We start from the raw sequence: 15,642 nt of genomic DNA, 5'->3' as shown, positions 1-15,642 counted from the left end.
GAAGGACTGGGATAAGCCTCTAGTTGGCAACTCCGTTGCATACCTTAAATCGAGGAGCCAACCCGAGGACCATTCTCTACTCTTCTCCATTTCCGCAGACAGCGGTTATGAATTTCTCGAAGCTTTTCCATCGCGAAACCTTGACCAGCTCCTAAGCAATGATGAGCTACGTCACGCCATCGGTCTCAGACTTAATTGTGATATGGTAATACCCTATCACTGCTGCATCCTTTGTCAAACGCCGGTCAACTCCTAAGGCCGTCACTCTTTACACTGCAAGCGCTGTAGAGGCAGATTCATTAGACATTCAAAATGCAATGATACTATTGCCAGGGCCCTAAAATCTGCCGGTATCCCATCAACCCTCGAACCTACTGGACTCTACAATTCTGATGGTAAGCGTCCCGATGGCTCTACCATGATCCCTTGGAAGAGGGGAGGAATTCCTAACCTGGGATTTCTCATGCATCGATCCCCTTGCCCCTTCCAATATAAATAGAGATGCTCTAGTAGACGCCGAGACGAATAAACTCGCTAAGTATTCGCCATCGCTTCCGGCCAATTACACATTCCTACCACTAATCGCCACGACTCTAACGTCGTTCGGCTCTCATGCCCTGGCCTTCTTTAAAGAGCTGGGGAAACGGATCTCTACTAGGACCGAAGATCCCAACGAGGGTTACTACCTACGCCAAAGATTAGCCCTCAATATAATAAAATCCAATTACCTCAGCTTCATATTCTCAATGACTCATACCCCCTAATCACAGAATCGGCGATGAGAAGAGCAATTAAGAACAAGAGATAAATATTCAGATGGAAGTCAACAAAAGAACCAAAACCTAATCACAGAATCGGCGATGAGAAAAGCAATTAAGAACTAGTGTTGTTAAACGGCTCGTTTTGAGCCGATTTTTAAAAACGGCTAACTCAATATTTCATCTAGAATAATATTACGAAAGCCTGAAGATTTTGTTTGTAGAAGGAACAAAGGTTTAGACATCTATTAACGAAATCTCGAGGCTTAGGCAATATTTTTCTGGCTAAAATATTGAGTTAGCCGTTTTTAAAAATCGGCTCAAAACGAGCCGTTTAACAACACTATTACAAGAGAGGAATATTCAGATGGAAGAAGAAAAACTGAAGGACAAACTATGAAAACTCATAATTCTTTTAAATCATATGCTCAATTTATTATATTAATTTACTATATATTTATTTATATTATTTAAATATATTATTATTTATCCTTAAAAGATATACTAACAAATGTGATTATTTTTTAAATTGACATATTAATGAAATTTACTATTGTATATATTCTTTAAATAAATTGTATTATTTATTGATGATCCTGTAAAAAAAAAAAATTTATTATAATGTTAATTTAAATTTGTGATCAGTTGAACATAATTTTTTTGTTCGATATGAAATTCATAATTTAAAACATATAGTATTTTCTTAAAGTAAAATTTTTATTATGGACAATAAACTTAATGCTAATTATGGACAATAAACTTACTGCTATATGCGATCCGTATCTCAGATTTCCAAAACTTATTGGAGAGATGACGGACACATACCTTGATATGGTTAAGACATACTTTGAGGATTACATTGCGTCTGACGCATCTAAGGCTAGGACCTTATTAGGTAACTTATCAATTGACATTTATGACAAAATTACATCCGTGTGTTCAAAGGCACAATTAAAAGATTATAAGGTTGTTTTTAATAAACTCAAGTTATTAATTCCGAGGGAAGATATAAATTTAAGTATAAAAAATTTTAACTTAGCGGTACAACATGACGACGAGTCTTTTTATACATTTTTCTATAGAATACATAAATTACATAAGTGCAATTTCCTAGATGACAGTAGAATTAAGGAGAAATTGATAACGTCTACTTTAAACGTTCATATCAGAAGGAAGTTGAATAAGCATAAGGACTGGACTGTAGATGAGATGATGAAATTAGGAGTCGAGTTAGATGGTAGCAATATTAAACCAGACGTTAGCGATACAAATTATGTAGACAATGATAAAAAATTGGATAAAAATAAAAAAATTTCTAATTCAAATATTGATAAAATACCATGCAAAAGTACTTTTAGTAATAATGAGAATAATTCTAGTGATAATGAACGTAATAATTTTAGAGAAAATAATTTTAATTGTAATGGACGTAACACTCGTAGGGAAAATTTTGATTTTAAGAAGAGGAATTATAATGATTTTAGGCCTAATGATAATGCTAGCCAAAACTATCAAAACAATAATTTTCGAGACAGTGAGGCAGCGTCTACATGACAGGTTATTCATTGGATGCAAACCCCCTTCAAAAACTTTTGCCTACCCCACTAAAAAATCATCGCCGCCTTCGGCGGCGGTGTCTCTTTAATTTTATTTTGACCTTTATAATTATATTGATATTCTTTTCAGAGAAATTATAAAGATAACTTAAATTAATCTATCTCTACCAACTAATTTTGTGATTATAAAGAATTTATTTTTTAGATAATAAATTCAATCAAAACCTCCATTATTTACAATGAATTAATTATTAGGTTAATGATGCTTACTACCTTAAGGTACTACCTATCAAATTTGAATTTTTCATTTGGATAGGCACTACTATATATATTTATAATATATATTTGAAAAATCGTGATTTTTGGAAAGCCTCTATGGCCTAGTAGGTAAGAGCTTGGCTTACTGATCCCATGCTCGCGGGTTCGAATCCCGGGGATGATCATGTTTTTTTTCTTATTCTAACTTGGTGGTTCCATCCTTGGGGGGATGATATATAGAATGCCGGACTCGACCACGTGATTCCGTATTAATATATTAAATAATAAGAGTCTTATTACATTTTAATAAATTTTGGTCGGTATTTAGCAAATTAGATTGGTATTTAAAATATTTCCATACATTCACTTGGTAGTAAGCATCATTAACCTAATTATTATGCCATTATGAGCTTGCTGATATATCTAATCCTTTTAAATGTAATTTAAAAGGATACCAGAAAGTTTTATTTGGAAAACAATGTGTATGATTGTTTGCAATATATAGATTTGGTCGATAATTGTATTATAATAATTCTATAATAAAAGTATTGATTTTTACAGCAATAAATTTTGTCCTATTTCATCTCAAAATTTAATAGATAACCCCCTAAAAAATTTATCCTACCCCCATTAAAGCATTTGGAAAACAATGTGTATGATTGTTTGCAATATATAGATTTGGTCGATAATTGTATCATAATAATTCTATAATAAAAGTATTGATTTTTACAGCAATAAATTTTGTCCTATTTCATCTCAAAATTTAATAGATAACCCCCCAAAAAATTTATCCTACCCCCATTAAAGCATCTTACGTCGTTTTTCATGCTTTTTGTGTGCGAAGATTTGCCTGATTTTGTCATTTTGCGTTAATTAAAAATAATAAATATTTTAACTGATTTATGGCCCAACAACAATTTAGTTCAGCCATTTAATTAATTTGGTTGATATTATATAAGAAAGTATACAAAAACAAGAAAAGCATGTTAAAAAAAGAGCTCTGATTGGAAAATGAGAATATCTTGGCTGAGGGGGTATAAGTCTTGCGATTAGAATTAATCAATTTTCTCAAAAATTTAAAAGAGAAAGATTTTAAGAAGTGAGGTAGAAAAATTAATAAAAGATAGTAAAAAAACGGGAATGAGAAAAGGTTATATCATCATGAGGGGAACTGATGTTTTTTTTAAAACGTAAATATTCAAAAAAAAATTTGTCAAAAAATAAAACAAAAAAATTGGACACTCAGTATTCAAAAAAAAAATTAAAATTGACACTCTTTTTCATATATATATCATATCAATAGGGATTTGTATCCGCTAATAATTAGAAACCTAAAGGATGTAAGTTTTCATATATATATATATATCATATAAAGGTTTCAATTTTAACGTTAATAGGGAATTGTATCCGATAATAATAAGAACCTAAAGGATGTAAGTATATACACTCTTTTTCATATATAACATTTCAGTGGTTTAATTTTAACATCAATAGGGATTAATATCAGATACGCTGCTACATCCTAACCATTAAATAATCCGTCAATTAACTTCATCAATCCTCTCTTCTTCTTTTATTTTTTAACTTATAGTATCCATTTTAATTTGTTTATTGATTTTTTCCTATTCATATAGCATACAAATTAGAGGTCTGCAATGGGTGGATATAATAAAAAAGATATATGTTAGCCTTAGCATGTGTTTTTTCCAGCGATGTGTTACTATTTTTAACTTTAAATCATATTTTAAGGCGTTTTTTAAATTTAAATATCTGATTTTACTTGCCGTCATGGGGGGGGTTTGACCCCCCTATGCCTACGCCACTGGAAATTAGTGTTTCCTTGTGGATGGGAGCAAAACGAAATCATCACATGGGTTATTTTTAGAAAAGAACAATAAAAGTTTCTTTGTTTGCGATTTGGAGTGAAGAAGACATGATATTTGATTAAGACGGGATTGATTGAGGAAGATTTAATATGTTTATGAAATATAATGTTATATGTGCATATTTGACAAATAAAGTGGACTTGTAGTTATGTTTATTATATTTATTTAATATTATTAAAAGGATTGTTTTGGATTGTTAAGTTATATTTTTGAGAGGGAAGGGTTGAGAGTAAGGGGCATTCTTTTATAATATTGAAATGATTTTATTATTAAAATGCAACAAATTACCATAAATATTTATTTTTATTACATAAATTTTTTTATAATCAAAACTAACTATATTTTAATATTTATAAATGTTGATTTTTATATATTTACTAAACAATAACATTATAAGCAAAAAATAAGTTTGTAAATTTTTTTATAAAAAGTAGCTAAAGCTACTTTTTTTAACAAATAGCGATAGCGGTAGCGCGCTACTTTTAAAAGTTGCGTTTAAAATGACTATTTAATAGTTGATTTTAAAATATATGCCCGGGTATAAAACAAATTTCAGGACCGGGTATTTAAATAAAATTAAAATATGGGCAGGCAGGCCCCTGCAGATATCTGATAAAAATGATGAACTTAAAAGATTATTATCAAATAAAATGTGTGAAAAAAAGATAACGACATTGGGATTCCCACGGTCACCCATCCAAGTACTAACCAGGCTCAACGTTGCCTTACTTCGGTGTTCGAAAGGGAACAGGTGCTTTCAACGTGATATGGTCGAAATCGAAAAATTAAAATCATTTTTTACGTGAATCATAATTTTTTGAATGTAAAATATTTTGGGATTACAATTTATTTTAATAACAAATAATTCCGGTCTAAACAAAAATTATTTTCTTAAATAAACAAAATATTTTTTTACATTAAATATATTTATTTATTTTTTAAAATATTTTACGCCATCTAGCAGATTAAATAATCTTATATTTATGTGAAATAAATAAATTAAAAAGATATCATACCAAAAGTAACTAAGCCTACAAAGTTTTAAACAAAGAATAGTGTAAATTAATTTAATATAGTTTTAGTATTACCTCTCATATTAATTAATTTAATAAAGTTCTAGTATACCCTAAAATAAATTTAATAAAACCATTTAATATAAAACCTTAAAGTTCAAGTATATCCTACAATAAAATTAATAAACCATTCAGTATAAAACCCAATGACAAAAAGTTAAGAATAGCCATGGAATATTTTATAGGATATTATAATTGATATTCATTATATTTTTTTATATTATAAATTTTATCATCGTTGTAACCAAAATGGCGTCAATGGCGTCTCCAGCTGATTTGCATTCATACGTACTTTTATGAATGAATCGTCAGTCTAGGTATTATTATATGTCATTGATGAAACCTTATAAAACAACTTGTGAAGTGAAATAAAATGAAGAAATTTCTACTGCAAAATATAGTCATATAAATACAACTAATTTGCAGTAATTAAATGAAAATAAAATGAACTGATCCATAAGATATCTAACCTCGGTCTGTTATATAATTTAATATAAAAAAACTAACAAGGAATTTCATCCAAATAAATAATTTTAATATATTTTCAATGTACCTAAAAAGTTTAATAAACTATTTAGTATAAAAGAAAAAAAGTTTTATAAAGCAACTAGTTTATAAAACAATTGCTATTATTGTATAATATTAAATAAAACAAAACTACTATTTAAAAATAAAATAAAATGAACTAATATATTGCTGCAAAATAATAAAATTTAGAATATAACTACTGCATATTATAGTAATCCAAGTAAAAACAATTTAATTAATACTATATTCAGATTGGTTTATCCTAAAAATGGAATTTACTCCAACATTAAAACAATACCCAAGTTTATTAATTTACCTTAAAATATGAATTAGTTTATAAGTTTACCCTAAATATGAGTTATAAATACACAAGCTTAAAATACAGTATATTTAAGTTTTTCAGTGTATCCTAGGCATACTAAATAAAATATTAAAAGCCAACTGAATAAAATAAATAATAAGTTAAAATATTATTCCAAAATATGAATTATAAATACACAACCTTAAAAATATGTTAAAATATTAAATTACATTAAAAATGAAGTATAAATATTAAAATACATTAAAAGTAGAGTATATTTAAGTTTTTCAGTGTATCCTAGACTAACTAAATAAAATATTAAAAGCCAACTAAATAAAATAAATAATAAGTTAGAAATATTAATATGTTAAAACATTAAAAATTATTTTCTTAAATAAACAAAATATTTTTTTACATTAAATATATTTATTTATTTTTTAAAATATTTTGATTTATCAAGTAAAAATAATATACGCCATCTAGCAGATTAAATAATCTTATATTTATGTGAAATAAACAAATTAAAAAAGATAGTACAAAATAATTAGAAAATTCTGAAAGATATCTTCCTTTTTACATCTAATAAATCATCTATTTTTTGAGAGTTTAATTATAGTTTTTATAAAATTATCTTTTTTATAAAAATGTTTTTCTAAATAAGACTATAATTTTGTAATTAAAATTATTCTATAAATACCCAATATCTTTGCCTCATAAATTTAGTCTCAGATTCTTCGCAGAACGTATAAATCTTTCGCCTTTTACTAAAGATTTCCGTGCGAAGGATCATAAATGAGTTATTTCATATATTGAATATTTTTTTATCCCTTTTTTAAGGGAAATTATTTTGTCAATTAATTTAGAAATTTCATGATTTTCTTATCAAAAATCTTGAAATATGCTTGCAGGCCCGCCTAGAGGTCTGCATTGGTCGAGTTTCCTGCCCGCCGGCCCACTTAAAAATTTTTATTTTCATTAATAAAAAATTGTTCTTAAGAACTTAAAAAATAAAAAGCCTTTTTCTGTTATAACTTTTTATAAAAATCAACCTTTTTCTTCAATTAAAAAAACTTTTTCTACAAATAAAAACAAACTTTTTTCTATAAACAAATTAAAAACTCCTTTTATGGTAATGAAATAAAACTTTTTTCTTAAAATATATAATTTTTTAGATATTGAAAATTAAAATTTCCTTTTTTGGGAATAATGAAATTACTCCATTGTGTTATTTTATTTTAGTAATGATTGTTTATCTTTATATTGCCCTTTTTATTTTCATTTTTATTTTCTTATATAATATATAAATTTTATTTTTTATAACATAATTTAAACAAAATAATATTTTTTAATTTAATTTTAAAATATGAATAAAGAATTGATCGCTAAGAAAATAAAAAATAATATTTATAAATTAAAAAACTATGAAGTTAATAATAATAAACTTAAATCGTCTATATGGAAACAATTTAAAATTATTTTTGATGAAAATGACAAAAGCTAGATTGGATTCGCTGCAATGATTGCGAGTCCATCTTTAAATATAATAGCAAAAGTGGCACCTCCTTCTTCCTTCGGCATCAATGTTCATCTGCAAATTATGAAGATTTGATAGATAATAAAAAAATAACTGGATATTTTGAAAAATACAATTCTCAATTAAACAAAACGATAAAATCTTATCTAATAGCGAATTTTGTAGAATATTGCGCTAGAGACATTAGGTATTTAATAAATTATTCTTTTATCTTTTTTAGGCCATTTCAAGCAGTTCAGACCTGGATTTATAAATATTTTACAAAGATTTGCCGACTTAGGGGCAACATATGGTAAGTTGGATGTTAATAAGAACATCCCTTGTGCTACAACAGTTAGCCGCAACGTATCCAAAGTTACTGAGGATCTTAAGGAAATATTATTTCCTAAAATTGTAGAAATGATAAAAAATTCCATTTGCTCATGTACTACTGATATGTGGTGTGAAGAATTTACCAAAACCGAATACATATCTCTATCAATCCATTATATACAAAATTGGAAATTAGAAAAAAATTTCTTTTTATTTCAAAATTTCAAGATGAAAAAAGACGGGAGAAAATATTCTTAAAGAATTATTAAAAATTTTTTTAAAAATTGGTGTTCCCCGAGAATATTTTTCCAAGCTCATTTTTGTTACGGATCAAGGAGCAAATATTAAAAAAGCTTTAAAGGGTAAATTTTTTATTAAATAAAATTTAATTATTAGGTAGATATTATAATAATTGAGAGATTTTGTATACACCTAAAGAAAAAACATTCATATTTTATCATCCTTTTATTTTTTCAAATATTAGCTTTAATAGACTAAACTGTTCAGCACATATGCTGAACACAATACTTCGTAATACCTTCCAGTCAACTTTTATTTTAGAAAATGCTCCCGAGATTAATAATATTTTGGTAACTGCAAAATCATTGACGACTTATTTCAAACAAAGTGACAACGTGAAATATCTAAGCAAGACGTTACTACAAAATATTGATATAAGATGGAATACAAAGCATAATATGCTACAAAGGATTTATATAATGTATGATGAGATTTTTTTATTCTTACAATCTCGTGATATGACTGAAAAAATGGGATCTATGGGAAAGGAAGATTTAAAAACAACCATATAAAGATGCAACTAATGCTCTTGAGGGTGATTGCAGGCCTACACTACAGAACGTTCTTATATGGTATGAAAATTAATATTTTCGGATTTATGCCCATTTTTTCTTTATTTATAAAAAAATTAGTATAATCTTCTACATGAGCATAATGAAATAAATATGAATATAATGGAGAGAAAAACAAAATGCGAAAAAGAAATAGATATAATAAAGAAAAGAGCTAAAAATTTTATAATTGAAAAATTTAAAATTCATATGCTCCATAACAACATTTTTAATACTAAAGTTCCGACAAATGAGGATATTGTCTTCGGAAGAAATTAATGAAGTAAAAAAACATATTGAAAACTTGTTAGATTTGGGACTTGGCCAAAATTAGAGGATAAAATAACATTAATTTCAATTCCAACAAAATTAAATAAATAAAAAATTCTACCCCATATTTATTTAAATTTAGTATTGAATATTTTGCACTCACGAAACTGCATAGAAGAATGTAACATCGACGTAGATGAAAATTTGATTTTACCCATTTCCCCAAGCAAAGAGAATCCAATTAAAAGGTATTAATAAATTATAAATTCGTTTAGCTACTTATTAAATGTAATATTTGAAATAAATAGCATCACATTAAAATTAAACCACAACAGATGGGAGGATGATGTTGTTACTGAGGATAGTACCGTACATAATGACATAACAAAATATTTAAATCTTAAAGTAACCATTTTTGATAAGTATAATTTAGCATAATTTTAAGATGCATATATTACAATTATAAATTTAAATTAGTTTTATAAATTTATTATTATTGGTTCACTTTTTTTTAAAGATTTCAATTGAGGAAGAGGACATACTTCAAAAGGATGTCCTACTTTGGTGGAAACGACAAGAAAAAGATTTGCCAAAGCTATCAAGATTAGCAAAAAAAATATTAGCAATTCCTGCAACTAGTGCTACTTCTGAAAGAGGATTTAGCATTGCCGGAAGGTTTTTAGAACAAAGAAGAACGTGTTTGAATCCCGAAAATGTGGATTCACTATTATTTTTGCATTATAATTACTTATAATATTTATATAATATTTATATATTATAAATATTTTATTTGATAAAATAAATTATCCATAATTTAAATTGAATATTTTTTAAGCTTAATATAGTAATTTCTTAAATTATAAAACTTATAGAGATGTAATGTTTAAACTATTTTCATTAGATGCTTAAAATAACGGACTTGGGTAAAAAAATTTTTTTATAAATAATGGGCGGGCGATTATATTTTTTTTAAACATTGAGTGGGCGGGCATATTATCCAAAAACCTGCCCAATGTAGACCTCTAGGCCTGCCTCTGGTTTTAATTTTTGTTAAAATCTTTATAAATAAAAAAATAATATAAATAATTATAATTTATTATATTTTAAATTCGCAATTATATAATTAATTTATGTGATATTTTATTACTAAACTCAAAATGGCTTTTAAAAATATATTTAATATATTAAAGAATTTTAAATAAAAAAAATGATCATATAGATGAATTGTCAAAATGGATACCAAAATAATCCTAGACGGTGAACAGATGATAGCTTTATCGAGGCTTTAAAAAAGATTATTAATTATTTTACTATTACAATTCGTTTATCGTGTCTAAATTAAATTTCTCCCATATAACATTTAATATATAATAAAATATTTTTATTATTATAAATATGTGCCATTTGTAAATTATTGGATCAAGATGATGATTAATGATGAATATTTTATTAATTTGGTTTGGCAAATACACCCATATCTGGGAAATGACTCTTTAATAATAGATATTTAATTTGAAGATGGATAAATTTAAAAATTTAGCCTGTTAAATTCTTTAAGTAAACTCAAAAAAACATATAAATAATAATCATTTTTTATATTATATTTTAGGTAAAAACGTGACAAATAAGTTACTTTAAAAAAATTGAATTCTTAAGGGGATCCCTTTTTAAATCCCATGATGATAGAGGATTGTTCTGATCCCTATATAAATTACGACATCTATATACGAATAAAATTAAAGTAGAGAAAAAGATGCCAGAGTACGAAAAGAGGGGGGCACATAAATTTTTAAGCGTGGATATAATAAACGCTCGCGGAAAATAAAATATTGGATGTATTATCTTGAAAAGAATATTAATGATTTTTCATTTTTGCCTAGGTGATCCTAGCCTAGCCAGCTAGGCGCAAAACGGATCAAATTCTAAGAAAATATCCAGGGCCTTAAATCTTTATAATAAAAAAATAGAATTTACATTGTCAGCTCATTGGCGCCAAAGAACTATCTACTTTTCACGGTGAGGATGCTCAAATTGTCTTTCTTATTATCCGAGTTTTTTTTAAATAAAACTTAATATACCGCAATCAATTCGCTTATTTAGTATCCTTATATAAATTAACCATAAAGTGATTATGCTGAGTTGATAAACTATCATATATTGATTTTTTAAAAAAAAAAACTTTCTAACCTTGGGGGAACTTGAGATGTGGAAAAGGGAGATTTCCATTTTGTAGCAAATCTGTCATTTATCCTAAATATCATTCTTAAGCTAAATAAAAATTATCTCTTTACTCTTCCCCTTTTGTCCAAAATGAAGAAATTTGTCATTCTTTTCTTTAAAAAAAAATTTTGATATAAGTTAATAATCCTTTTTTAAAAAAATTATTATAGCAAGCTTTTTCTTAATGCAATTGCCTATTTTGTCAATCATTACAATTAACAAAAATACAATTTAAAGATAATATAATATTATCAACATAAAATTGTAAATTAACATTACTAGTTTAAAATTTTTTGAGAAATAAAAAAATATGATGTATAAAAACTTAACCCAATTTGGGGGATTATTTTTAAAAAACGGCTCAATAAATATTTTAGGCAAAATAATATTATGCAAACATGGAAATTTTGCTAATAGACGGCAGAAGGGTTTGTAGCTCTATTTGAAAAATCTCGAGGCCTATAAAATATTATTTTATTAAAAAATCGAAAAACACTAGTAAAATAAAAATTATAATTATTTTTTAAAAAAAAATGTAATCATAATGGCTTTCTTCCCTATATAAACGTTAACCTATGTTATAAATAAGTTTTTTTTAAAAAAATTAAGAATAACTTTTTAACCTGTACTCTAGGCATGTGAAGTGATGCCCTCATTTTCATTAAAATCATAAGAAAAAAAATGAGAGAGATCTCAGGGGATCCCAATGAAGGATTTTATCTTTGTCAGCAGATTTCCCTGGAATTCTGCAGGTCCAATTTTTTGTATTCATTCTTCTTTATAGTGATATGTACTCTTTTTTCTAAATATATTTTCTCAGTTCTTTTTTATACATATAATTTTTTTAAATTCATTTTTTAATACTATTTTAAAATAAATTAAATGTTTTGATGAGGGAAAAATCCATATTTTATTTTTTGATTTGATGAAATAATTACCAATTTATTCTCTTATTCGATAAATTTTAAAAAAAAAGATAGAAAATACAAAATTATGCTTTATATATATAAAGGGGAGAGGGGGGCAATCTTTTTTTTCAGTTTTAAATTTTATATTCACGCCATCTATCGTATAGTATAATGTTATATTTTAAATATTAATAAATTTAAAAAACTTACAAAATAACTTTTAAAATTTTAAATACTCATTTTTCCTTTTTATTTCTAACAATCATTTATTTTTTTAAGAGTTTTGTTAAAAATATTTTTAATATTATTTTTTTTTATATAAAGATTTATCTAAATAAATGAACTTTTGAAATGATATTCTATATAATCTAAATATATTTTTGTTTTAAATAAATGAAAGTGGCAATTTAATATAAAAATAGCTAATGCTAAAGCATTGTCAAGTGTTTGATTTTGTTCAGTTATATTGTCAAAATAATTTTTAATTTTAGATGTGCCTGATACATTATTAAAATTATTAGTATTTTCTTTAAAGTATTTAGAATGGTTTTCATGGGGTATTATTTTATTAGATTTTCTGACATAGTACAATATCCTCTTCAATAGAACTGTTATTGTCAACTTTATTAAATTGTAAACTGTCAATATACCTTTGACATTTTTTGATATACTGAGACATCTTTGTTGAATTTAGATATTATTAGCTGTATTTTTAATAAAATGTTTCTAGATAGTGGAAGTTTTCCCAGGCATCTATAAAATATTTCAATCATATAAATTTAAATTACATCAATAGCTTATTATACCAATTATATAGTATGAATATAAAGATCCCTATATAACAAATCTAAATATATCATTATTAATATTCAACATTTTACCTTTACTTATTTTTTAAATTAGATTTGAAGAGTTTTACTCAATGGTTGCAACCAGAGTTGTTAAAAGATATTTTTTAAATGGATCTAGATACAGATACATAGTCTCAAAAGTTATCTAGATACAGATACAGCGTCTAAAAAGTTATCAAGATACAGATACAATTTTTAAATGTATCTGTATACAGATACATTTTTTATTATGCTCTTATAGGTTTGCATAAACCTAAATTAATATTATATTGTGAAAATTCATGAAATGAGCTAAAAAATTTATTGACGCGATATAACATTTATCAGAATATAACTAAAATAATGATTTTAATAAAATATATGAAAATATATGATTATATAATTATAAATAATTATTAGATTTCAGTAATAAAATATTTTTAAAATTTTGATCATTTAGGCATCCTCGTTTATCTGTAAAGACATTTTTAGCAACACTAAATAGTCTTTCCACAGGGGCGCTTGAAGGAATTGTAGTGTTATATTTAATAAATAACAATTTTATATCAGGGTATTTTTTAAAAATGCTAAAATCTCTACATTAATTTTTGAAAAAATTATTTAAAATTTGTTGATTATCAAAATTTAAATAATTAATAGAAATTATATCTGCTGTAGGGTACTGAAAAAAATCTGAAATTAAATTATTTGTTTTTTTTGGCAGGTTATTTTCTTGCAGTCAGTTGATGACTTTGATAATTCACCAGCTAATCTTTGTATCAATTGTTTTCTTTTATTAAGATTTTCTTCCATTTGCAACCATGTCCAATCAAGTTTAAAAAAAGGGTGGAGCATGGTTGCTATAATATTATCATCTTCAAATAAGGTCACAATAAACCTAGAATTATTAAATATTTTTAATTTATTATATTAATTTACCTATCCTCAATCCCTTTAAGTAAGGCATCTAAGAGTGGTAAACAGAATCTCAGGTTCATATCTTTAAAATTCTTTAATTTGATAATAAGTTGTGAAATAGTTGCACAGTAAAAAGATATACTTATCTCCCTGCAAAATATCAAGGGAATTAGCTATTGGCTTCATTAGCTAATTTAAAATAATGCTATATATATAAATATTATTTATAACTTACTAAACAATATTCATGAATAAAATCACATTCATTAGATAAAAACCTAGGTAGTTTTATTCCATCACATATCTTGTCCACTTTGTCAGATTTAGCTATTATAATTTCTGACATTAATTGTAAGGCATTATAGGTGGAGTTCTATCTAGTTATATTAGTACATATAAAATAACGACCAATATATTCCTTAATAATCACAGATGAAATAGGAGACTTATTTTGCCTATTCCATATATTTTGGCATTTATGTAGTGTTGTGCTATATATCTAATGAAGAAAATATTACTTATTTAATTAAAATTAGTTTTACCCTCTGATATTGTTTACACTGCATGGCTCTATTGGCATCCACAGTGGCTATAAGATTCAATGTGTGACTGGCACAACATTGAGGTAAACTAAATGATTATGATAATTCAGAATCAGTATTATAAAGATTTGATATAGAAATTGGCACAACTGCTTCATCTTCCAGATCATCAATTGATTCACTTGTATTATTTTCAATTGGCTTGAAAACTCTTTAATAAATTAAGTAATCAATCATATATTATGTTTATTTTTATTTATAATAAAATAAACCTAAAACATTTTATAAAATTTTTGGCATTATCTGTAATGGTCTTTGAAATTTTATTTTGAATGCAATAATCCTTAGCTATATCTTGTAAATTTTTTGCTATTTTATCATATGTATGACTACCAGTCATTCTTTTACAAGCCAACGCTATATTTTTTCTTTCCAAACTTATTGGATTTATATAGTGAGCGGTTACTCCTATGTATGAACTAAAAATTAAAATTTCTTAAAATTGCTGAAATAATTTATTCTTAATTAATTATTATACAAATTCATATGTAAGCTATACCGGCGATAGGCACTCCAACAATCTGCTGCTGTGCATATTAATAATGTTTCTATAAGACTTTTAATTATTTCTTTCTTTTCATTTTCCCATCTTTGGGAAATTCTACCAACAACTGTCTGTCAGCAAATTATATTTTTGTGTGGAGCCAAAGTGTTGATCATTTTTTTAAAAGAAGGATTTTCAACAATTGAAAATGGCTGCATGCCATCTACAATAAAAGTAATAATTAAATCATCTAAAGTGCCTTGAGTTAAAGTCAAAGGTCTTTTAGCAAAAATATTATTGGAGGATGAGCCTTGTCCAATATTTTCTTTGGTAGTTTTATTTTCCTTCCCCTT

At 25.9% G+C, this 15,642-nt stretch overlaps 1 non-coding gene and 1 pseudogene across 1 annotated transcript; one reads left to right on the top strand and one right to left on the bottom strand.

The window, feature by feature from the left end:
- Nucleotides 1-5,121: 5,121 nt before the first annotated feature.
- Nucleotides 5,122-5,237, bottom strand: LOC135929211 (5S ribosomal RNA; annotated as a pseudogene).
- A 1,844-nt stretch (nucleotides 5,238-7,081) lies between these two features.
- On the top strand, nucleotides 7,082-7,201 carry LOC135929226 (U5 spliceosomal RNA). Its single transcript, XR_010572533.1, has one exon. It is a non-coding gene; the product is annotated as a U5 spliceosomal RNA (small nuclear RNA).
- The last annotated feature ends 8,441 nt before the right edge of the window (nucleotides 7,202-15,642 follow it).

Source organism: Gordionus sp. m RMFG-2023, chromosome 4 (genome assembly GCF_954871325.1).
Source record: "Gordionus sp. m RMFG-2023 chromosome 4, tfGorSpeb1-WG-v2, whole genome shotgun sequence".
Taxonomy (NCBI): Eukaryota; Metazoa; Nematomorpha; class Gordioida; order Chordodea; family Parachordodidae; genus Gordionus; species Gordionus sp. m RMFG-2023.
Note: the sequence above shows the minus strand (reverse complement) of the source record. Positions and strands in the feature narration are given on the sequence as shown.